The sequence below is a fragment of the Pleurodeles waltl genome, chromosome 7, assembly GCF_031143425.1.
Source record: "Pleurodeles waltl isolate 20211129_DDA chromosome 7, aPleWal1.hap1.20221129, whole genome shotgun sequence".
Taxonomy (NCBI): Eukaryota; Metazoa; Chordata; class Amphibia; order Caudata; family Salamandridae; genus Pleurodeles; species Pleurodeles waltl.
In genome coordinates, this window is record NC_090446.1 from 690152560 (window position 1) to 690178781 (window position 26222).

Here is a 26222-nt window from a genome sequence, read left to right on the forward strand (position 1 = left end):
GGCCCCAACCCAGCTCCTTCCTTCCACCTCATAGGCCTCCATTGCCCCCCCTGCAAGCTCCTATATCTCTCACCCCAAGAAGAAGCCCACCCCTCCCAAGAAGAAGACCACCCCTCCCAAGCCATAGCCCAACCCCCCTCCCAAATCCAACCACCCCCGATAATCCTTCAGGTGCCTGCCTGCCCCAATGAAGCCCCTTCCTGTGGGGGTTACATGGCAATTTGGAGTCAAGTTGAGGCACAACACTGTGCCATTATAGGACTAATGTGTATGAATTGGACAATGGCCTTTGGACTCCTACATTTCAATTTCAATTACACCAAAACATTTGTTGTTTTTTTGTATATACATTTATCGGGCAATTACTTTTCGACCTTAATAATGTACCTAAATGACTTGTGTTGTGTGCCTACAGTTTTTTGTTTTTCAGCCTGATTGATGATACATTTGCTGTTGTTTGCAGTATCTGACTTTGTGGGCAGTGCTGGGGTCCCCCAAGACAACGGTATATGTTGTGTGTATGGGAATATAGGTGTGAATGCAATGGTAGTGTCATAGCATTGTGTAATGTTTGTTATGGTAAGTATTTCATCTTGTGTTGTCCAATGTGAGCATGTATGGTGTTAGACATGTCCCCTGATATGGCTTATGTTTTTATCTGATGTGTGGGAGCTCAAGGTTTGTTTGTGCAGACATGGAGTATGTTGAAATGTGCTAGCTTTGTTTGCATTTGCCTGTGCATGTGTCCATTTAACTGTGCGTCCCTTGCAGTTAGTCCCCATAGAGGTATGTCCCAAGTAGATGGAGTTGTATGTGCCTTGTTGAGTTGCACTTCCACATTGTGTAGATAGGCATGTCATTTGGGTCTAATTTGTTTGCCCCTGAGACACATGTAAAGCCATTCCCTGTGCACATGTTGTTTTTGGGGCCTGTGCAAAGTGATATGTGTCTCAGTGCAGCCTTCTTCCCTAGGTGCTCCTGCTTGCCCCATCCCTATTCTGCAGGTATTGTTTGCACGGTGCTCTTTGTCTATTTTCTTCCTGTCTATTGTGCATGTCATTGTCCATCCATTGTGCTGTGAGGTGTGTGATGTGTGTGTCCATTGCAGGGTAATTTACTGGGAGTGCTGTTTGTGTTCCATGCCACATCAATAGATATGTGTGTTTGTATGTGACGATAGTCCATGGCCTGAGTTCAATGTGAGTGCATGAGTTGTATTTGTATATGTGATGTTTTTGTGTTGTTGGTGAGGTGTGAGACAATGTTGCCTAGTGCTGCTGTGCAATATGAGTGAGCTGCCCAAAGGGGGCATATTGTGATTGAGGATGTCTCTGTCTTCATGGCTGCAGGCCAACCCCCTCTGCTGCGCATGTGTTGGCTTGCGTGGTGACCAACACCCACAGCACACAGCTGAAGGCCTACATGGGGTGGGGGTTGGGTAGTTATGGGGCCGTAGCTGCAGGTCCTGGTCGCAGGCCAGGACCTGCCGCCAACCCCAACATTCACAGCCAATGGCCTTGCATGGCACAGGATTGGGTAGGTATAGGGGGTTGGCTGCAGGATCTGGCTTCAGACCAAGCCCTGTAGCCAACTCCTGTTGTGCATGGCCAAAGGTTGTGCGTGGCGCCGTGTTGGGTTGTTATAATGCAGCTGGCGGCAGGCTATGATAGGGGCACGAGTCATAGTTACCTTAGTGTACAAGTTATAGTTACTTGAAATAGTTCTAGCAATAACAGGTGACTTTCTATGGTTTTGTACTTTTAAAATGTGAGTCTAACTATGACGTTCCTGTAACCTTTGTTTTTTTAAGTGAATTTCTATGTTTTTTGTTTCTTTTCTTTCCTAGCTATAAAGTCCCTATAACCTTTGTTTTTTTACTGAATTTCTAGGTTTTTTATAATGTTAAGTAAGATGCCTATTGCAATGCATGTTGGGGGCGTTGTACCATGGGCCTGGCCTGTAATTGTGGTGCCCCCACCCAAACCTGCTGCTCCTGCCCCCCTTCTTGCCATCCATTGTCCAAGTCCATGCCCCTGCTCCCTCTTTACAGCCCTGTGGGGCCATTGTTCTGTCACTGCCCTTCCCGTCTGCCCTGAACAGTTAGCTTGCTGCCTCATTCACCTCCTCCCTATCCTCCGCTGTCTGAGTCCATGCAACAGCCCCTTCCCTTCTGCCCTGCATGGTTTGATGTGGTGCTACTGCACTTAATTTTGCTTGATGTCCCTGCCCACTCCTCCTGCCCTCCGTTGCCCAATTCTATGTACCATCTTTGCCCTTCTGATTTGCCACTGTGCTTAGCTTGCTGCCCCGACCCTCCTTCCCCCTGCCCTCCGATGTCCGTGTGCATGTCCCTGCTTCCTCCTTTTTGTTTCCTATGTTCCATGGACCTGCCACTGCTTCTTTTATCTACTCTGAATGTTCTGTTGAGCCGCCACTGCCATTCCCACCTGCCTAGCGTTGTAAAATGGCTGCCAACTGTCACTGCCATATCCACCTTGCCTGTCCAATTTCTGTGCATCTATCCTGTCCCTCTTGCCCTCCATGGTCCATTTTGCTGCCACTCCCTTCTGCCCTCCATACTCTGTTGTGCTGCAAATGCTCCTCCTGCCTAACCTGCATGGTCTGTTGTGAAACCCCTTCCCCTGCCCTCTCTTGTCTGTGGGCAGCCCCAACTCCTCCCTTCTGTCCCCATTGATTATTTCTGCATGCCCCTGCCCCTTGTCTGTGTGTGTGCCGTTATAGCCTCACTGTTGCCCTCCATAGTGTGTTGTTCTTCCAGTGCCTACCCCGCCTTATCTCTATGGTCAGCTTGTTCCTCCTGGGCTGCCCATTGCCCCCTGCCCTCTGCTTTCTATGTGCAGAACCCCATCCCTTCCCTTCTGCCTTGTCTGGTCCAGTGTCATGCCCCTGACCTCTCTCTCCTGACCTTCATTGTGAGTTATGCTGCAACTGTCCCTCCTCTCTGTCCAGTATGGTCAGCTTGCTGCCCATGGCTCTTTCCCCTCTGCTCTCTGTTGTTCATGTGCATGGGCCTATCCCTGCCCTACTACTTTCCCTGGTTCATTGTGCTGCACTGCCATCTCACTTGCCCTGTGTGGTGTATTGTCTTCTGCAACCCCTTACACCTGCCCTGTAAGGTCAGTTTGGTGCCGTTGCCCATTTCCCTCCTGCCCTTCCGTTATCCTAGTCCATGTCCCTACTCCATTCCCTCTGCCCTCATTGTTTTACATTGAAAAATAGCACATTTCAGTCATGTGACAGATACAATAAAGTCCTTTTGGGCTTAAAAATATTGAGAGTCTCCTACCTGAATCAGTTCTGTTGGTATGTATATTTGCAACACAAAAGGATGATGGACGGAGTGCTGACAATGCAAACACTCACCCCCAGTCACAGATATGGGTTTAATCCATCATTTTTATGCGGCCCATGCCATTCCAGTTTGGACTCAGCCATATGCAAATCAGTCTTGACACTGTTCCCCATGGGAACAGTCCAGCCCGAACTGCCAGGCCAGGTCTTCCCTGGACTGGAAACAAGCATCTTGGGACCGGTTTTGGGGTTTCACCCCTCATCAGCCAGGCTAGCTTGAATCCAGTGGCATGGGAAGCACGGGACCCACGTCTGGGTATACCCTTCCCACTTAGGGCGACATTAGCAACACAAAAGGATGATGGACGGAGTGCTGACAATGCAAACACTCACCCCCAGTCACAGATCTGGGTTTAATCCATCGTTTTTTTGCTGCCCATGCCATTCCAGTTTGGACCCAGCCATATGCAAATCAGTCTTGACCCTGTTCCCCATGGGAACAGTCCAGCCCGAACTGCCAGGCCAGGTCTTCCCTGGACTGGAAACAAGCATCCTGGGACCGGTTTCGGGGTTTCACCCCTCATCAGCCAGGCCATCTCAAATAAAGACAAAGCACTTTTAAATTAATTGTTTTCTTCATGATTTATTATCCAGTTAATCACTTGTTTGTATGCTACACCTAGGGGAGATGATGTGGTGTAACAGCCAGAGCTACAGACTTTGCAACTGGGGAACCAGGTTCGAGTTTCAGCGTCAGCTCAACACCCTGTGATTCTGGGCAAATCACTTAGGCGGTCATTCTGACCGCGGCGGTCGGCGGTCGCCGCCCGCCAAGCGGTTCCCGCCGAAAGACCGCTCTGCGGTCAAAAGACCGCGGCGGCCATTCCGGCTTTCCCGCTGGGCCGGCGGGTGACCGCCAGAAGACCGCCGGCCGGCCCAGCGGGAAAACCCCTTCAACAATGAAGCCGGCTCGGAATGGAGCCAGCGGAGTTGCAGGGGTGCGACGGGTGCAGTGGCACCCGTCGCGATTTTCACTGTCTGCAAAGCAGACAGTGAAAATCTTTGTGGGGCCCTGTGGCATGGGCAGTGCAGGGGCCCCTGGGGGGCCCCACGGCACCCGTTCCCGCCATCCTGGTTCTGGCGGTGGACACCGCCAGAAACAGGCTGGCGGGAAGGGGGTCGGAATCCCCATGGTGGTGCTGCAAGCAGCGGCGCCATGGCGGATTCCCTGGGCCAGCGGGAAACCGGCGGGAATCCGCCGGCTCCCATTTTCTGACCGCGGCTTTACCGCCGCGGTCAGAATCGCCCAGGAAGCACCGCCAGCCTGTTGGCGGTGCTTCCGCTGCCCTCCGCCCTGGCGGTCATGGACCGCTAGGGTCGGAATGACCCCCTTAATCTCCCCATGCCTAAAACCAAAATGAATGTGTCCTTGTGTAACACAACTGATGCTCATGTAAAGCACTCCAATACCTTTGGGTCAAGTCTGCGCTATAAAAAACTGCAAAAAAAAAGAAAATTATGTGTTTTCCACTTCCGTTGAAAAAAGAATTGTTTGAATTTACAGATGGTGTGAATTTACTGAAAATATGATCTTATTTTAGCTTTTGGAGCACCTTCCATAACCTCTATGGGAAAATCATGAGAAAACATTTTTCTCTCAAACGTGATTCATGAAATCCCAGCACAAGGCTTTTTCACAGGGTAAAATCACCTCAGAACAGACAACAATTCCTAAATAGTATGGTACAAATGATTTACACTGTAACTGAAACCTATTATTACCCTTTGTATGTTCTCCTTTTTGTGACCCTCAAAACCTGCCATTCACCACAATGTATTTCAATGGGGTGCTATCATGTATATTAGTCCCAAGTTGGTAGCCAGCACTTCCTGGTTGAAGCGCTTACAGCCAATCGGTTCTCACCATGAGATCTGTGCTTAGGCTCCGCCCAGATGTACCCTTTTTTTTCCCTTTATTTTCTCAAAGACTAATGAATGGATTTACACCAATTGTAAAAATCACGCTTTCTGAACCAAAAGCTCTCTTTCTGCCAAATGTGATGTAATTCCATCTAGTGTTTTCGGCTGTAGTCATGTCTAAAATCCATATGGAAATTGCATGAGGAAAAAGAGTTTTGTGACCCCCTTTTTCTCGGCCTCCGCTTGACGAATCATCCGATACATTTAAGACAGCAGCTGAAGTGAGTGGCAAACTAGTTTTGAAAATTTTGTGAAGATTTGTCAAACTGAGCCAAAGTAATTGCAAAACAAAAAATACTTTTCCTGTGGAACCTAGGTCCTAACAATGACTACCAAATATATATATATATCACCTACTTGTGGTCGCTAGTAGGTAGTCATAATTGGGACCTAGTTTGTGTAGATGAGGTGTTTTTTTACTTGGCTATAGCTTTGGCGCTGTTCGACGAGTCTTCAAAAAAAATTCCAAAAAAAGTGTCAAGTTTGGTCTTGTTGCATGGAATGTTTCGGGGTTCAAATGGGGACTGAGAAAAAAGGGGGTGGTCAATAAATAGACATTTCACATGTTATTCTAATTGGGATTTTGAATACAACTGCAGCCAGAATCGCCGGACGGAGTTACAGTCCAGAGAGCACGCTTTTTGTTATATGCTGTAAATCTGTTCAGTAATTTCCGAGATATTGAAGGAAATCCAAATTTGTACATCTAGAAGTGCAAATAATTTGGGAATAGGACCAATCTTGTGCAGAGATCTGATTGGCTGCCAACACTTCAACCAGGAAGTGTTGGAAGCCACTTTGGGATTTAGCTCCAGCCATGTCCCAAAAACAAAAGCAAAAAAAAAAAATGGGCGGCAGGGTAAGAATAAAAATAACTTTTTTTTCATCCACAGTGATATTTGTGAATATCGCCATGAATTAAAAAAAGAACAAACACCGTCTCCCACGTTTCTTAGAATTCATGGGTAAGGAGTCTACCCTTAAGAAGCCACAGAGGTGTGATGTGTCTCACAGTGGGTCACATCTCAGCCAGGTTTATGGAGCATGTCCCGCATGATACCAGTAAGCTTGCTTAGTCATTGTAGGGCCAGAGCAGGGTGGTTGGTTGGTCTGCAGTTTGGGAAATGTATGTCTGTAGTCATGGACCTGTACTTCTCGGCTTGTATGTGTCACACTTGGGGAGTATTGACAAGTAGGAAAAATATAGCGTGATGTTACTGACATGTATGTGACTCAACATTTGTGATGAAACTTGTGATCTGTCCATCAAAGCCATGCAGGTCAATGCCATCAAAAGAAGGGAATTTGGAGAGCCATTGCCAAGAAGGTGTGGACCCAGGGGGTCCACAGCAGGAAAATCACCCACTGCAGAAAAAGATGGGACGACTTTAGACACTGGGCAAGAAGATCTTGGGGGCCCAGCTCTGGCTATCCTCCCTACACTTGCGGGGTGCTCATCAGACAATGACCACCCTAATGGCCCGCAACCCGGTGGTGGCCTATTGGGAGCTTAAAGATGTTTGAGGGCAGCACAGCAGCCACAATGGGGTGAGTCCATTGCCAAGTGATCGAGTGAGGTTCTAAGAGCTCCCCATAACAAATATTATCATGTACATGCAGTAGACAAGAGGTAGTTTGTGTTAACATGTCATGTGCTGAATACTGATGTGCCCTGTCTATTGAAGCAGGAACCTAGGAAACAACCTGGTGGCATCTACAAATCACTTGCTCTGCATGGTGACACATGGTTGTGTACATTGATAAATCATGTGTCTGGGTAAATGAGCATGTTGACATCTGCCACCCAGAAGCTAGTTTTCCTCAGCATATGATGGGTGTTGGTGTCTCATTGTCTGTAATGTGTAGGTGTAATGTGACAGTCTATAATGTGACGGTGTCCAGCATACATGTGATATGCTTTACATTGTTCTTTGGATGCAGTTATAGGTCATTACTTTCCCTTGGTAAGTGGGGAATGTCCATTGACCTGATTTATATTCCATCGCTTTTGCCAACATTCGTTGTGCCCACATGTCAGTATGGGTCCCTTTCTCTTTGGAAAACTTTTGTAAGCTGCACTTACATGCATGGTCTACCTACGTTGATGGGATAATGTCTACATTCCCGCATATATATGTGCATAGCAACCTGTTTATGGAAAAAGTACATTTACAATGGGGGTACATTTCATGTTGTACCACAGACAGGAGTGTGTCACCATTCTTTATTGTCTCACACATACCCTCAGCTGTCATTACATGTCATTTGGCAAGTACACATTGCAGTAGCAAAGAGGGTCAAGACAGGTAAGCCTCATGTTTACAGCCACAATGTGACCATCCATTTCCTTGATGTGGCATCAGGTGGATAAGTGCTCTGCACTCATGTAATGAGTAAGGTATGTGTCCTGACTGTTGGTATGCATCATGGAGTGGCTTGCAGTTATGTTTAAATCACATGTGTTTGGGTACAGGCACTCATCCACAGACAAACATCTGGGTTTGCATGAGCAAAATGGGAACAGTGATGTAGTTACCCATTGGGTAACATGTTTGGACCTTCTGCAAGTCTTTGCTCATTTCTGTGTCTCTCCTACATGCAATGGACTAATGGCTTCCACTGAAGCACTCAGAGTATGTCATTGTAAGGGGTACCAGCCATTCGTGGTGATTACCCTGGGGCTTGCTGATTCAGTGTGTTGTGCATCTTGGAGACATCTCCCACTGACATCATGCACATGATGTATACGTGTTCATTTAAATGCCACATGTGTGGCCTATCTGAGCAACATTGCTACTACCTCTTTGATTCTAATGGGACAAATATCACTTGGTGAATTGTACATTGTTGATATGTTTACAATGTAAAATGGGTATTTTCATGTCACCTTCTCCAGGATATTGTACTGTTGTCATCAACATGGCATGATTTTGTATCATCAGTCCTCATTCTTAGGTCATTATGTATGTGACAAAGAGATGTGTGCATGACCTTGTGTGGGATCTGTGGAAATGCATTTTGTATTGGCCTATTATTGCATGCCAACAGGTGACTGTGTTCTGCTCCATAGGGCAAAGGTTTGAGGGTGATGGTGTCTCCTGATGATTGAACGGTTATTGTGATTGCACAACTTCAGCCATGCAATTGTTGTTGTGTGAGATTCTGATTTTCCTGTAGCAACTATTGACAGTTCACCTGGCACTTAGGTAAAATTTGTTGTTGGAGCGTAATTGACATAATGGTTATGTTTGCTAATCAGAGCTGTTGTCAAGGGTGATCATGGACATGATGAACCCTGTATTTGCAGCATCAGCACCGGCAAGTGAAGGAGATGGGACAGAGTGGAGTGGGGAAGCATCTGGCCACGGGACCTCGGGTCAAGACAACACTTGCTTGTAGCCCAGAGGGCGAGGGGAGTGCCACAGGGGAGACCGGAACATCATCCTCATCATCATCATATTTCTCCTGTAGTAGACACTCCTTGGTGGTGGTGGATCCATCAGGGCATCCTCCAGTACCATCCTTGTCCGCTAACCCCGTTCTATCACTGCCCTCCCTGTTGCTCCCCACTCAGTTGCCCATGCCCGCTCACCCAAGAGGCTCGGCATCTCCTTCACTGCAGGCTCCTCCGCCTCAGCACGTTACCCCTGATACCCTGCTGCCCTCAGTGAGGAGGCTAATGACCTCTGTAGAATGATCTCTGTTTGGTCAATCAGCCATTGTGAATGTCATCCAGGGATTGGCAACTCAGCTAGAGCAAACCAACACATTCCTAGCAGGCTTTCATTGTGTAATGGCTGGCCTGCAGAGATCTTTTCAGGCTCTGGCCTCCACACTGATGGCAGCCAGTCACCTCCCACCTTCCATCGCCCCGCCACCTACCTCTCCCCACACAGACAGATCTACATGCATCCACATCAACAGACAACACACGCAAACACAAGCACCACAAAACACACAGACATGCAAGCAAACAACATCCACCCACAGACACAACAATAGTCATGACTTCCCCAGACTCCTCCACTTTCCAGCATCACAAACATGACATCAGGCATACCCACAGGCACAATACCAATAGCCACTGACACACCCATCATACCCGCAGACACCACTCCAGCAGACCCCCCAGACATCCACCACAGGCACCACACCCACAGACACCACAACTACAGACATACAGACATCCACCACATCCAGCCAACCTGCAGTCACCACCACAACACCCACACACACACCCACCACTCCATCTCCTGCACCTCCACCTCCCATTCTCCAAAGACACACAAACGCTCTCAGTCATCCACTCAACAGACATCCACCACACACAAGTATACTTCCCAGAAGCACTCGCCCACGACATCCACACCAACACAGATACACCTACTCCTTCGACCTCCAAATCCTGGCTCCCTTCTGCTGACTGTCCTCATGACACTAAGAAACCTTTTTCTGTTTTACCTGAACTTTACCCCTGTTCCCTCCACCCTGTCCCAAACCCAAAAGACCCCAACCCAGCTCCTTCCTTCCACCTCATAGGCCTCCATTGCCCCCCCTGCAAGCTCCTATATCTCTCACCCCAAGAAGAAGCCCACCCCTCCCAAGAAGAAGACCACCCCTCCCAAGCCATAGCCCAACCCCCCTCCCAAATCCAACCACCCCCGATAATCCTTCAGATGCCTGCCTGCCCCATTGAAGCCCCTTCCTGTGGAGGTTACGTGGCAATTTGGAGTCAAGTTGAGGCACAACACTGTGCCATTATAGGACTAATGTGTATGAATTGGACAATGGCCTTTGGACTCCTACATTTCAATTTCAATTAGACCAAAACATTTGTTGTTTTTTTGTATATACATTTATCGGGCAATTACTTTTCGACCTTAATAATGTACCTAAATGACTTGTGTTGTGTGCCTACAGTTTTTTGTTTTTCAGCCTGATTGATGATACATTTGCTGTTGTTTGCAGTATCTGACTTTGTGGGCAGTGCTGGGGTCCCCCAAGACAAGGGTATATGTTGTGTGTATGGGAATATGGGTGTGAATGCAATGGTAGTGTCATAGCATTGTGTAATGTTTGTTATGGTAAGTATTTCATCTTGTGTTGTCCAATGTGAGCATGTATGGTGTTAGACATGTCCCCTGATATGGCTTATGTTTTTATCTGATGTGTGGGAGCTCAAGGTTTGTTTGTGCAGACATGGAGTATGTTGAAATGTGCTAGCTTTGTTTGCATTTGCCTGTGCATGTGTCCATTTAACTGTGCGTCCCTTGCAGTTAGTCCCCATAGAGGTATGTCCCAAGTAGATGGAGTTGTATGTGCCTTGTTGAGTTGCACTTCCACATTGTGTAGATAGGCATGTCATTTGGGTCTAATTTGTTTGCCCCTGAGACACATGTAAAGCCATTCCCTGTGCACATGTTGTTTTTGGGGCCTGTGCAAAGTGATATGTGTCTCAGTGCAGCCTTCTTCCCTAGGTGCTCCTGCTTGCCCCATCCCTATTCTGCAGGTATTGTTTGCACGGTGCTCTTTGTCTATTTTCTTCCTGTCTATTGTGCATGTCATTGTCCATCCATTGTGCTGTGAGGTGTGTGATGTGTGTGTCCATTGCAGGGTAATTTACTGGGAGTGCTGTTTGTGTTCCATGCCACATCAATAGATATGTGTGTTTGTATGTGACGATAGTCCATGGCCTGAGTTCAATGTGAGTGCATGAGTTGTATTTGTATATGTGATGTTTGTGTGTTGTTGGTGATGTGTGAGACAATGTTGCCTAGTGCTGCTGTGCAATGTGAGTGAGCTGCCCAAAGGGGGCATATTGTGATTGAGGATGTCTCTGTCTTCATGGCTGCAGGCCAACCCCCTCTGCTGCGCATGTGTTGGCTTGCGTGGTGACCCACACCCACAGCACACAGCTGAAGGCCTACATGGGGTGGGGGTTGGGTAGTTATGGGGCCGTAGCTGCAGGTCCTGGTCGCAGGCCAGGACCTGCCGCCAACCCCAACATTCACAGCCAATGGCCTTGCATGGCACAGGATTGGGTAGGTATAGGGGGTTGGCTGCAGGATCTGGCTTCAGACCAAGCCCTGTAGCCAACTCCTGTTGTGCATGGCCAAAGGTTGTGCGTGGCGCCGTGTTGGGTTGTTATAATGCAGCTGGCGGCAGGCTATGATAGGGGCACGAGTTACAGTTACCTTAGTGTACAAGTTATAGTTACTTGAAATAGTTCTAGCAATAACAGGTGACTTTCTATGGTTTTGTACTTTTAAAATGTGAGTCTAACTATGACGTTCCTGTAACCTTTGTTTTTTTAAGTGAATTTCTATGTTTTTTGTTTCTTTTCTTTCCTAGCTATAAAGTCCCTATAACCTTTGTTTTTTTACTGAATTTCTAGGTTTTTTATAATGTTAAGTAAGATGCCTATTGCAATGCATGTTGGGGGGGTTGTACCATGGGCCTGGCCTGTAATTGTGGTGCCCCCACCCAAACCTGCTGCTCCTGCCCCCCTTTTTGCCATCCATTGTCCAAGTCCATGCCCCTGCTCCCTCTTTACAGCCCTGTGTGGCCATTGTTCTGTCACTGCCCTTCCCGTCTGCCCTGAACAGTTAGCTTGCTGCCTCATCCACCTCCTCCCTATCCTCCGCTGTCTGAGTCCATGCAACAGCGCCTTCCCTCCTGCCCTGCATGGTTTGATGTGGTGCTACTGCCCTTAATTTAGCTTGATGTCCCTGCCCACTCCTCCTGCCCTCTGTGGCCCAATTCTATGTACCATCTTTGCCCTTCTGATTTGCCTCTGTGCTTAGCTTGCTGCCCCGACCCTCCTTCCCCCTGCCCTCCGATGTCCGTGTGCATGTCCCTGCTTCCTCCTTTTTGTTTCCTATGTTCCATGGACCTGCCACTGCTTCTTTTATCTACTCTGAATGTTCTTTTGAGCCGCCACTGCCATTCCCACCTGCCTAGCGTTGTAAAATGGCTGCCAACTGTCACTGCCATATCCACCCTGCCTGTCCAATTTCTGTGCATCTATCCCGTCCCTCTTGCCCTCCATGGTCCATTTTGCTGCCACTCCCTTCTGCCCTTCCTACTCTGTTGTGCTGCAAATGCTCCTCCTGCCTAACCTGCATGGTCTGTTGTCAAACCCCTTCCCCTGCCCTCTCTTGTCTGTGGGCAGCCCCAACTCCTCCCTTCTGTCCCCATTGATTATTTCTGCATGCCCCTGCCCCTTGTCTGTGTGTGTGCCGTTATAGCCTCACTGTTGCCCTCCATAGTTTGTTGTTCTTCCAGTGCCTACCCTGCCTTATCTCTATGGTCAGCTTGTTTCTCCTGGGCTGCCCATTGGCCCCTGCCCTCTGCTTTCTATGTGCAGAACCCCATCCCTTCCCTTCTGCCTTGTCTGGTCCAGTGTCATGCCCCTGACCTCTCTCTCCTGACCTTCATTGTGAGTTATGCTGCAACTGTCCCTCCTCTCTGTCCAGTATGGTCAGCTTGCTGCCCATGTCTCTTTCCCCTCTGCTCTCTGTTGTTCATGTGCATGGGCCTATCCCTGCCCTACTACTTTCTCTGGTTCATTGTGCTACACTGCCATCTCACGTGCCCTGTGTGGTGTATTGTCTTCTGCAACCCCTTACACCTGCCCTGTAAGGTCAGTTTGGTGCCGTTGCCCATTTCCCTCCTGCCCTTCCGTTATCCTAGTCCATGTCCCTACTCCATTCCCTCTGCCCTCATTGTTTTACATTGAAAAATAGCACATTTTAGTCAGGTGACAGATACAATAAAGTCCTTTTAGGCTTAAAAATATTGTGAGTCTCCGACCTGAATCAGTTCTGTTGGTATGTATATTTGCAACACAAAAGGATGATGGACGGAGTGCTGACAATGCAAACACTCACCCCCAGTCACAGATACGGGTTTAATCCATCATTTTTTTGCGGCCCATGCCATTACAGTTTGGACCCAGCCATATGCAAATCAGTCTTGACACTGTTCCCCATGGGAACAGTCCAGCCCAAACTGCCAGGCCAGGTCTTCTCTGGACTGGAAACAAGCATCTTGGGACCGTTTTTTTTTTTTTTTTTTTTTTTTTTAGTTTCAAAAACCTTTATTAAGTGCTTTAAGTAGGCGATACATAGGTTTTTAAAGAGTGGTACCTCCTTAGGAAGGGCAGTCCACTTCAACTTTGTTTCAAATCACATTTTAACAACACAGTCAGTTTACATATGAAATAAGTAGTAAAGGGGGGTTTGGTTTCTTGGGGCAGTGTGGGGAGTTCAGTGGGAAGGAGGGGTTAGGGTTTACAGTTCTTCCTCCTTCTCACCCTCCTTGTTGTCCTTATCTGTGTAGTCTCTCAGCAGGTTGAGTACCATTCGGCGGCACGCTTCCCTGCTCACCACCTCCCCGTTGGTCACCAGTCGGGTCCTGGCATACAAGAGGATGTCCTTTATGCAGCAGAGGATTCTCCAGCATCCTTGGATAGCCTCCACTGAGTGTGTCTTTGGAAACAGCCCATACAGCACAGAGTGGTGAGTGATGTTTGGGTATGGGATGTGGGCTTCCATTTCTTGTTTTAAGGCTACCCGCAGTCTCTGGGCAAAGGGGCAGGCCCAGAACAGATGGTATGTAGTTTCCTCTGCAGGGCATCCCCTTGGGCATTCTCTGTGTGGTCACAGGCCCCTGCTGTGCATGAATGACCGGACTGGCAGTCCCCCTTTCACGGCCATCCATGCAATGTCTTTGTGTCTGTTGGTTAGGGATGGGGAGGATACATTTTCCCACACCCTTGTTGCTGTCGCAGGTGGCAGGTCGCTCACTGGTTCTGTGGTGTCCCTGGACCTGATTAGTCTGTGGATTGTCCTGGGCTTCCATAGGCTTGGTGTGACACAGTTCAGCCCAAATTCCACCACAAACTTCTCAATCTCCTTGTAGTACCAGGGGAGGTCCCAGTTGAACATTGTTGCATTCTCCCACTTATCCCATCCCAGTCTTCTCCATACTGGGAGCAGGAAGAAGCGGAAGACCCTGTAAGCTGAGTGGTCCTTGTTCTCGTTCGTCAGGGTTATTCGGACGCAGCCACACACAAAGAAGGCTCTGAGGATTGTCGGGATGTCAGGGACTGCCTTCCCTCCCTTGCGATGCTCCTTGTGCATGACTGTCCTTTTCACCCTGTCCATCTTTGAGTGCCAAACAAAGTGGAAAACCATGCTGTTCACAGCCCGTGCTACGTTGGCCAGGAGTGGCCAGGCCTGTGTCACATACTGCAGCACGGGCAGTGCGTCGTTCCTGAGCACCAGAGCCTTTCCTTCAATGCTCAGGTGTCTCAAGCTCCAAAAGCCCAGTTTCTGCTTGACTTTGGCCAGGCGTTCGTTCCAGCTTTTCGCCGCCGCTCCTGGTCCCCCAAACCAGATACCGAGGATCTTTACCAGTCCTGCCTCAACGGGGAAAGGGAGAGGCTCGTTACATAGGTCCCAGCGGCCAAAAAGCTTTGCCTGTGATTTGTCCACGTTGATCTTTGCTCCTGATGCTTTGCCAAAGTCCTTGCATGCCTCCAGCAGGGACTGGACCGATTTCCCATCCGTGCAGAAGAGGGTGACGTCGTCCATGTACAGCGAACACTTGACTTCTTTCTTTGCGTCTCCTGGTGTCGGGACCCCTCTGATGTTCGGGTTCTTCCTGATGTACTCCGCGAGTAGCTCTATAACCAAAACAAACAAAGAGGGCGAGAGCGGGCAGCCTTGTCTTACCCCAGACCTGATAGGAAAGGGGTCTGTTTTCCAACCATTTACCATGACTGAACTGAAAATGTCTGTATACATTATTCTAACATAATTGCAGAAGCGCTCCCCCACCCCTCATCAGCCAGGCTAGCTTGAATCCAGTGGCATGGGAAGTACGGGACCCACGTCTGGGTATACCCTTCCCACTTAGGGCGACATTAGCAACACAAAAGGATGATGGACGGAGTGCTGACAATGCAAACACTCACCCCCAGTCACAGATCTGGGTTTAATCCATTGTTTTTTTGCTGCCCATGCCATTCCAGTTTGGACCCAGCCATATGCAAATCAGTCTTGACCCTGTTCCCCATAGGAACAGTCCAGCCCGAACTGCCAGGCCAGGTCTTCCCTGGACTGGAAACAAGCATCCTGGGACCGGTTTCGGGGTTTCACCCCTCATCAGCCAGGCCATCTCAAATAAAGACAAAGCACTTTTAAATTAATTGTGTTCTTCATGATTTATTATCCAGTTAATCACTTGGTTATATGCTACACCTAGGGGAGATGATGTGGTGTAACAGCCAGAGCTACAGACTTTGCAACTGGGGAACCAGGTTCGAGTTTCAGCGTCAGCTCAACACCCTGTGATTCTGGGCAAATCACTTAATCTCCCCATGCCTAAAACCAAAATGAATGTGTCCTTGTGTAACACAACTGATGCTCATGTAAAGCACTCCAATACCTTTGGGTCAAGTCTGCGCTATATAAAACTGGAAAAAAAAAGAAAATTATGTGTTTTCCACTTCCGTTGAAAAAAGAATTGTTTGAATTTACAGATGGTGTGAATTTACAGAAAATATGATCTTATTTTAGCTTTTGGAGCACCTTCCATAACCTCTATGGGAAAATCATGAGAAAACATTTTTCTCTCAAACGTGATTCATGAAATCCCAGCACAAGGCTTTTTCACAGGGTAAAATCACCTCAGAACAGACAACAATTCCTAAATAATATGGAACAAATGATTTACACTGTAACTGAAACCTATTATTACCCTTTGTATGTTCTCCTTTTTGTGACCCTCAAAACCTGCCATTCACCACAATGTATTTCAATGGGGTGCTATCATGTATATTAGTCCCAAGTTGGTAGCCAGCACTTCCTGGTTGAAGCGCTTACAGCCAATCGGTTCTCACCATGAGATCTGTGCTTAGGCTCCGCCCAGATGTACCCTTTTTTTTTCCTTTATTTTCTCAAAGACTAATGAATGGATTTACACCAATTGTAAAAATCACGCTTTCTGAACCAAAAGCTCTCTTTCTGCCAAATGTGATGTAATTCCATCTAGCGTTTTCGGCTGTAGTCATGTCTAAAATCCATATGGAAATTGCATGAGGAAAAAGAGTTTTGTGACCCCCTTTTTCTCGGCCTCCGCTTGACGAATCATCCGATACATTTAAGACAGCAGCTGAAGTGAGTGGCAAACTAGTTTTGAAAATTTTGTGAAGATTTGTCAAACTGAGCCAAAGTAATTGCAAAACAAAAAATACTTTTCCTGTGGAACCTAGGTCCTAACAATGACTACCAAATATATATATATATCACCTACTTGTGGTCGCTAGTAGGTAGTCATAATTGGGACCTAGTTTGTGTAGATGAGGTGTTTTTTACTTGGCTACAGCTTTGGCGCTGTTCGACGAGTCTTCAAAAAAAATTCCAAAAAAGTGTCAAGTTTGGTCTTGTCGCATGGAATGTTTCGGGGTTCAAATGGGGGCTGAGAAAAAAGGGGGTGGTCAATAAATAGACATTTCACATGTTAATTCTAATTAGGATTTTGAATACAACTGCAGCCAGAATCGCCGGACGGAGTTACAGTCCAGAGAGCACGCTTTTTGTTATATGCTGTAAATCTGTTCAGTAATTTCCGAGATATTGAAGGAAATCCAAATTTGTACATCTAGAAGTGCAAATAATTTGGGAATAGGCCCAATCTTGTGCAGAGATCTGATTGGCTGCCAACACTTCAACCAGGAAGTGTTGGAAGCCACTTTGGGATTTAGCTCCAGCCATGTCCCACAAACAAAAGCAAAAAAAAAAAATGGGCGGCAGGGTAAGAATAAAAAGAACTTTTTTTTAATCCACTGTGATATTTGTGAATATCGCCATGAATTAAAAAAAGAACAAACACCATCTCCCACGTTTCTTAGAATTATAGCCCACGGGAGGGCCAGGTCCCAGGGTACATGCGGGTTTATTTAATAAAAAAGGATGGGGATGCATGGGTCCCCTCCCACAAGAGGTTAATAATGCCATGGGCCCACCACCTCCCAGGGCTAATGCTTATATTAAGAAGGGACCATGCGGACCCCTAGGGGTACCTCTCCAGGCCTCTGGGATCGCCACCTTTCTAGAGCTATAACTCTAAAAATTATCTAGGGGGCACGTTGACCCTCCCTGGGGTCGCAAAGGCAGAACAAAGGAGGGGGAGCCAGACGGCCCCCTTCCTGGCTAGCTCCTGCTATCTCCTGAGGTGCCCACCATCAGGCGATAGCTGTTTGCTTGTGCCTGACAGGAACTGTGGCAGCTCCCACCAAGAAAAGCAAACAGTCTGCTTCCAGCGAGCAGGAGCCATCAAAATACCTCTGCTTGCTGGAGGTGGAGTTTTCATCTCTTTTGCTGCCACAGACATGCAAGGAGGGTAAGAAATGAAAATGTATTTACAGCAGCTCCCTATTTGTGGGAGACATGCTGGCTCTTGGAGGAGGTGATGAAACAATTGGGACCACGGAAGCCTTAAGGCTCCCCCCATAGTCCCTGACATTTTTCTGTTAAAAAAGGGATTCCTGCCCTTTGTATTTATTCTAGATAAATACGCAAGTCAGGATTCATTCAGGTACAATGCGCATTTCACAGTTATGAACCCTTATAGATAAAAACATAGTAGGTGCCCAAGTTGAAGCTTCACTTCACTTCTCTGAAGTACTAAGCATCCATATTTCTTGTTCGTGGTGAAGACAGAGCAAGTGTGCTTTCCTTGCATTTCCACCCTGAAACGTTAGCTGTCATCCTTGACAATATCTTTTTTAGTGACTGTGACAAGTAGGTGCTTTCTTGTCATCTGCTGCTGAGACCAGAGATTGTGTTATCCCTTTTAAAAACTACAAGTATGTAAAATGGCCTTGAAGCCCCAGCTCTCTTTGCCCCGCCCAATATACATTAGTGATCTGCAACATCTTCCCCCCGTTTTCCCAGGATGATGGACAGCTTACTAAAAGGACACCAAGCTTGTTTCCCACCAATTTTGGAGAGGTGTTCTTGATGCACAGGAATATGATCTCATCTACCAAAGAAGTGCTTCATGAGTGCTGTGCAGTTCGGCTGTGCGTGGTGGGGGTTGAGTGATTGGGCCTGTGGCCATGCCCTGTGACCAACCCCCGCCACATAGCATGGCGCGGGGTTGGGTGGTTTAAAAGCCGTGCATGGCAGCAGTTTGATTAACGTAAAGTAATTACAAATATTTTATGTTAAAAATCGTAGAAAATTTACTGAAAAACACAAAGGCAAAGGGAGTTACATTAGGAAATAGAATTTAAAAAACATAGAAATTCAATTTAAAACCAAAGGATAACTGGGACGTTATAGTTAGGCTTACATTTCTAAGGTACAAAACCATAGAAATTCAGTTGTTATACTTAAGGTTATTTCAAGGAACTATAACTCATGCCCTAAGGAATCTATAACTCGCACACTCACCATGCACTGCTAATTACCCCACATATTACAACACTCATGATTTTTTTGATGACATCATTGAAAATATCAATGTAATATTTACAGTAAATTATTGAGGTGAAACTGTGCATGGCTAGGGGCATGAGTATTGTATGTATGTACATGATATCTCTGTTTTAGAAACCCACACATATTCTAATGTTCAACAGTAGATGATAATGGTCTAATTCATTTGTAAGCAAGGCAACTTATTGCAAAAAATGCATATGACATGTGTGCATCCACCTATATTGATCATCAAAGGGGTCGCCAAGCTGATTTATCAGAACATATAATTGTAGACTGTACCACTTTAAGATGGCGCCCATTAGGCAAGCTGTCAAGCTGAAGTGCGTTGGCTGGCTATGGTAACAGAGTTGAAACAATGAATTTGGCACATTTAAGTGGCACCTTGATTAAGTAAAGCGGCCTGCACAATGTCAGTTGTGAATGTCGTTTTTACTGTTATTAAGATGTATAAGGTACCCTCTTCCTTGCCCTGTGATTGTTGACAAAGCTTGCAGTTACACCAGAATGCTTTCTCCAATTAAAAACAAAGCGTTGCCAAGGACAACATCTTTCTGGCCCTCCTGAAACTGATTTTCCTGGCAAATTGGCCACTTTTCTCACATACAAATGTGGATGCTTAATGATCCCAATTTTAATTAGCTAATGATCCACTTTAGCTATGTTCAAAGTATTACAGCTAGACAGATCGGGAAAAAAATGAAAAAAATTAACTCAGATCAAGATGCCTAACTACTTTTCTTAGGCAATTATCCATGCAGCTGTAAATATGATTCAATTAACCACTGATTGGTTATCTTACCAGAAAAATAACTGTCAGCAAATAGATGATAAACTGGAAAAAGATGAAATGCAGAAAAATAGATCCTCTGATCAGACTTTTAGAATCCCTATAGAGAAAGTCTTTACAGAAATATAGATAGCACTACCTAATACTCTGTTTGACTCACATGACGTCTTCCATATTGTGCAAATATCATCTCTTCTAAATGAAAAGATTCAACCTTGAGAATTGGAAATCTCCTAAAGTATTATCAATAAACATTTGCATTTGGTATGTGTGTCATGGTTTCTATGGCATGTGGGTGAGCTATGGTTTGCAGAGCTAACATTAACTGGGAATTTCCAGGCTTTTTTCATGGCATAACTGAACTTTAACTGTGTTTTATGTCAATTTCATTTATTTTTTAACATGTTAAAGTGTTATGATCAAAGCAAAACATAACTTCATGTTAACTTTGTTGGAACTGTAACATGTTTTACTGCTGCTTGTGTAGATATATGTGGTAGGAGTGCGGTAGGTTTGGTCATGAATGCCTATGTATATTGTAGATGCCCATCCCTGTTTGGCATGGTCTTCAGCTGTGTGTAGAGTGGGCTGACTACAGGTTTCTGATCGTAGTCCAGTCTAAACCAAACCCTACCGGAGCACATGTTCTTCGGTTGTGTGCAACTGTGGTCTACTTACACCCAACTGCCAGCCACCCATGCCATTTACAAATTAAACTTAATTCTGGTATCTCAATGTGCAAAGCTGTCAGATGGGGACAAAGTTATTAGCAAGGGAAAGCTTTCACTCAGAACTTTTTTAACCCAGCTACTCCAGTCCTGAAGAAGTCCCCTAGAGGGCCAAAACGTGTTGATTACAGTCTAAGGAAGTTGTTTGATGGAGAAGATAAATAAAGAACAAGGGGCCATATGTATGAAGATCTGCAATTGCGAATCCAAATAGCGATTTTCACCGAATCGCTATTTAAGATTCACAAAATGCGATGTATCAAGGTAATTGCAAAATATTTTGCGATTACCAAAAACTTGTAATCGCAAATAGCGATTACCAAATAGCGATTCAGTAAAACAGCAAATCAGTATTTGGTAATCGCAAATTGTGAATTTTGCTTTCTGGAGCAGGATGATGACATCACAACCAGGAAGTGAGTAAGTGCACGCAGTTTCCAGAAGCCACAGGAGCAGGCAAATATACATAGCACAGCATCAGGGAAGCACTCAGGAGAGTCACGCAGTACTAATATACACAATGGCCACTGAAAGGAATGTCAAGGACCCAGGATGAAAAAAGAGGAAACTCAAATTCATTGAGCAGGCATTGGAGGTGCTACAGAAGAGGTGGTCAAGAACCATGACAAATTATTTGGTAAAAACTCACTCCATGTCCCGGAAAGTGAAAAGAGGAAAATGTGGAGTGACATCCAGGCTAAAATCAGCACGATGGGTGTTGCACAGCGGACGACAAAGGAGGTTCGCAAGAGCTGGTACGACTTACAGTCACATGCCAAGGAGAAGGTAGCAAGCAGGCTGAAGGAGGCAAGGAGCACTGGGGGAGAACCATCCACCCAGACACCGTCCACCCCCTTGGAGGACATGGTGGAGTCAACACTGCATCCTGAAGCAGTTGGTGGTGCCTATGACATAGACACCTCAGGCACACCAGGCATCAGCAAAGGCAAGGTCAGTAATGATTTGAATCCCCATTTGTGGATGTACAATTGTCCCTTAGGTTATTACAATTTCACCATGCACTATGAAAAATAGTCCATGCCACATTTTCCATGCTACACAACAATGAGTTATGGGAGGGGAAGTCCATACCCCAAGAGTGCACCTACAACAAATATTGCACTATGGTGCAAAACCAGATGGAGAGATATACAAAAGACACTTAGACACACTATGCCAGGGAAAATGTTGACTACAAATGGTAACTGTGAACTGAGAAATCAAAAAGGTACATTATGAAAGACATGCTGCGCATTGTTGTTGCAGGTGTTCCAGCACGTGATGCAGCTGAAACAGAAAGAGGAGGGAATGAGGAAAGGCAGCCATGGTCTGAGACTGACATCATTGAGTCAATTACACCACCATCACTCAGAAGCACGGCAACAATGGAACCACTCCCTGAATTTAGTCAGGACTCTGATGACTTGCAAGAAGATTTACACACACCACCTTCTGATGGTAGATGCACCCACAGTCAGTCCCTCTTCCAGCAACAGTATACTTCCCTCCGGAGCCGTGGAGCAGATGTCAGACAGGACCATGTTATCCACCGTAGGCACCGTCACCAATCGATAGGTAGGTTGGATGGGTTCAGCAGATCTGTAAATCACCTCACTAATGCAACTGCTTTGCTGTCACGACATGGTGTGAGCATGCAAGTGGAAATGGCACATTGCAGTGGGGATGTTGCACGGGGACTGGTGCAGGTTACCAATGCATTGGAGACCACGCAGACAGCCCAGAGTGCTGCTAACAGCAAGCTGGGTGGTGGGGATAGTGAGGAGCTTTTCAGCCTCAGTAGCCCCTGTGATGGGTCCTAGGCATCGCAGTTCCAAACACCGTACTGTCTCAGAACCCACAATATGTGGTGCCGCTGAGCCCACTGAGCGTTCTAGTGGAGTACATGAATGCAAAAATTAAGGTGGACATGTGCTGGGCCTTGCATATTTTGATGTTAATAGTATGAAATTAAATTTGCATATAGATAGTGTAATTTAGACTACCTATGTCCAATGACCACATATTTGTCCTGAGGTTAAGGCAATAAATGTGATACCTGTAGCAAAAAAAGAAACAAGATGTGGTGTTGTAATTACTTACATCAGAAATAGTCTTTGCCTGCCGTCTGCTGCTCTGGATCGGTCTGCTGAGTGATGGGGGTGGCAATGGGTCGCCATCTTCATCTCACTCTGTATCTGTGGGTTCCAGTGGTATGCTTCTTGTTGTTGCGATGTTGTGCAACATAGCACGTGTGGCCACAATCTTACATTAGGTTTCTGGACTGTATTGTAGTACACCTCCACTTTTGTGCAGGCACCGGAAGCGACTTTTCAGCAGGACAAGGGTCCTCACAATAACACTTCGAGTTCTCCTATGTGCCACATTGTAATGCCTTTCACTTCGTGTGGCTGAATTGAGGTACGGTGTCAGGATGAAGGACCGCACTGCACATGCACTGTCTCCTACAATGACAGGAGTGAAATTGAGTAATTGTTATCTGTGACCTCACCTGAACGAGATGCTACATTCTCTATGTTACATTACCAAGTAGGTATCCTTCTACAAACTCTCCAGCAAGAAGCCATGTGTACATTCCACTATGTCCGAAGATGTATGAATCATGTGTGCTACCTGGGAATCAGGCCACTAAATCAGTAATGATGTTGGATGTATTGCAGATGACATGTATGTTTATGGGATGGCTATTTTTCTACTCCTGTATATTTACTCAGTTTCAGATTGTGGACAGATTGCAACACGTGTCCTATCTATGCAGCCGATGACATGTGGGAATTGGGCTACCTGGTAGAAATTTAATTTTGTGAGCTGCAATTCCTGTGGGGTGTTGGGGAATTTGATGTGCTGATTAAGTTTAGATAACATTGCATTGAGGAATGCACTGAAGAAGTGTGAGCGCACACTTTGAGACACACCTCCAGCTGCTGCTATGATCCCCTGATAGCTTCCTGAGGATAAGAGGTGCAGGGAGCACAATAACTGCACATGAGCGGGTATGGCATTGATTCTGTGTGTGTCACTGCAATTGTGGTTGGTATTCTGCTATTAGGTCTAGCATCATGGCAGAGTTCAACATATACTTGTCAAATATCTCCTCCTCTGTCTGATCAAAGAGAGTAATGCGCACTCTAAAAATACGCTCCTGTCTCCTCCCTCTCCTCAAACTAGCCAGGATCCTCACCCTCTTCGCCATGATGTAGAGTGCACCAATGTTGAAAGGGCTGAGGCACTCTGGGCCTCTTTTTATAGGTTGCACCTGATTTGAGATGGTGGTATATAGCACATGCAAAATCCCAGCTTTGCAACCATTTGCAATTTGTGAATGTTCATACATTTTAATTGTGATTCCTTATTTCCGAATTGCAATTTGCGATTTGCAAAAATGAGTCGCAATTTTAGGGAATCGTTTTTTTTGCGATTCCTTAGTATTGCACTGCGAATGCCTTTGAAACATCATAGTAGGCTATTTTGCATTCGCAAACGGTGAAATTTTGTGGTTCTCACCATTTGAGAATACAAAATAGTTTCATACATCTGGCCCAAGATTTTTTAACTATTACGTGGAAGAGTCATGGGGTTATGTGAAGAAGTCCATATTAATGTCGTATTGAAATGAAAAGGGGTGTTTTAAAACCCATTATTGTTATACAAGATTGTGTGCTGAGTCATTTGTGTTAATATTGAGGAATTTATTCAAATGGGGAGCATATAGTGACTGGTCTCCCAGACTTGTGTACCAATAAGCTTGCTATGTTTTTTAGACTTGCGTTCACTAATGTGATGGGTGCAACAGATTTTGCCTCAGCCATCATTGTGTAATTCTTTAACTGTGAAGAGATCTCTAACGTTTAATCCTTTGAAGTCCACCTTCCACATTTTAGTAAAGCTAATTTCAGACACACTACTAAATGAATTTACAGCAAAGCAAGAAAAGACACTTTGTAATCCTGCTCATCTTTTTTTTCTGTTTGGAGAGCAAATATTCCTGTGGGAGTTAAAATGGATTTTTTGACCTCATTATCTTTTCCCTCCCTCCCCCGGCAGATCTCCACAAAAGTCGGTATAAGGATAAGTTTTTTTTGTTACGTTTTCTGCAGATTTGTCAAATAATACAACAGTTATTAGCAAAAGACAGAACAGCTTTCCAGAGAAATCTATAACCTAACCAAAGCTGTGTCCTGGGCAACTCCTGTGTATCACACAATAGTCATGCTAATCATACCTCACTAACCAACTGAAATGTTCATGACCTCCCTTTGATGTGACAGATGCAAATACAAATGTTGAAAATAATTTTACAGATGAGAGTACATTTTATATAACCCTAAGTAATATAAAAGAGATCACTACTCATTGGTTTTAGTATGTATTGCTATTTAATTGCAAAGTGGTTTTAGCTGCTGTTACTTTTTACTGTGCGGTTATAAGCATTACATTTGGTCTGTGAGTAATGGTTTGCATGGCTGTAGTGTGAGTGATAGTTTTGTGTTCAATAATTCAGGTGAAAGAAGTTTGATAAGCAGTGGCAGAATTCTATCAAAGCTGGGCTAGGTGTGCATCAGTCTTTGTTAAAAAAGTATAGTCAATTGTTTGTAGCTTCGCACTCCGAGCTATCAGATTAATTTTCAGTGGTGAAATTGTGTATTACGCTCCTTTGCCCCTTTCACAAAAAACAAGAAACAGCTAGGGTGGACCTGTGTGCCCAGAATTTATGAACAGATAGGCCCTCATTACAACCCTGGCGGTCAGTGATAAAGCGGTGGTAAAACCGCCAACAGGCCGGCGGTAAAAAAATCGGAATCATGACCACGGCGGAAACCGCCAACACAAACAGCCACTTTAACACACCGACTGCCACAGTGGTAGCAACAAACACCACAGCGGTAACTGCCAACAGCCAGGCGGAAGACAATGTACTGCCCACTGCATCACAACATGCCTGTCCGGGGCGGTACCAACACCATCAAAAGGACAGCAGAAACAGTACTATGAAGGGAAACGACTCACCTCTTGACACTCAAGGAAGAACCACGACGCCATGGAGCCCAAGCTGCACTTTTTCCCAATGCTGGTGTACCTTCTCATACACCAGGAACACGAACGCCGGCAAAGACGACCACGGTGAGTACTGCACCTAGCACACAAGGGAGGGGCGGTAGAAAAAGAGAGTGACACACACATGCAACACACTACACCCCGACCCCCACCCTCACCCCCAACCCCATACACACAAACAGATGCAACAACATTACATGTGCACCCTGTAACCCTCAGGAATAACGCAAGGACAAAAGGAATGGAGTAAAATAAGTGTAACAGTACAGTCTTAGATAAATACGTACTTAAATCAAGAAACAGTACGTACAATATATACATTATATACAAAAAGAGAGACAATGCCCACTACATAATGCCCGTGGCCCACTGGGCCAAAACACATAGGCCAAGGCCACACTTGACTCCTGCCTCAATACGGAGAGAACTCTTCAGGGGCATCAGGTCGAAAACACACAGGCACCTCACGGGGACAGGGAATGGGGGGGCACCTCAGCCAGAAGATGGTACAACTCCACTGGCCTGGAGGGGGCTCCATGCCCACTGCTTGGTCCTGGGGAGTGCAAAGCCACAGTCTTTCTAGTGGGTGGTTTGCCCACTGCTTGGAGCTGGGGAGTGCAAGACCACAGTCTCTCTAGTGGGTGGTTTGCCCACTGCTTGGTGCTGGGAGTGCAAAGCCACAGTCTCTCAAGTGAGTGGTTTGCCCACTGCTTGGTCATGGGAGGTGCAAAGCCACAGTCTCTCAAGTGGGTGGTTTGCCCACTGCTTGGTCCTGGGGATTGCAAAGCCACAGTTTCTCAAGTGAGTGGTTTGCCCACTGCTTGGTCATGG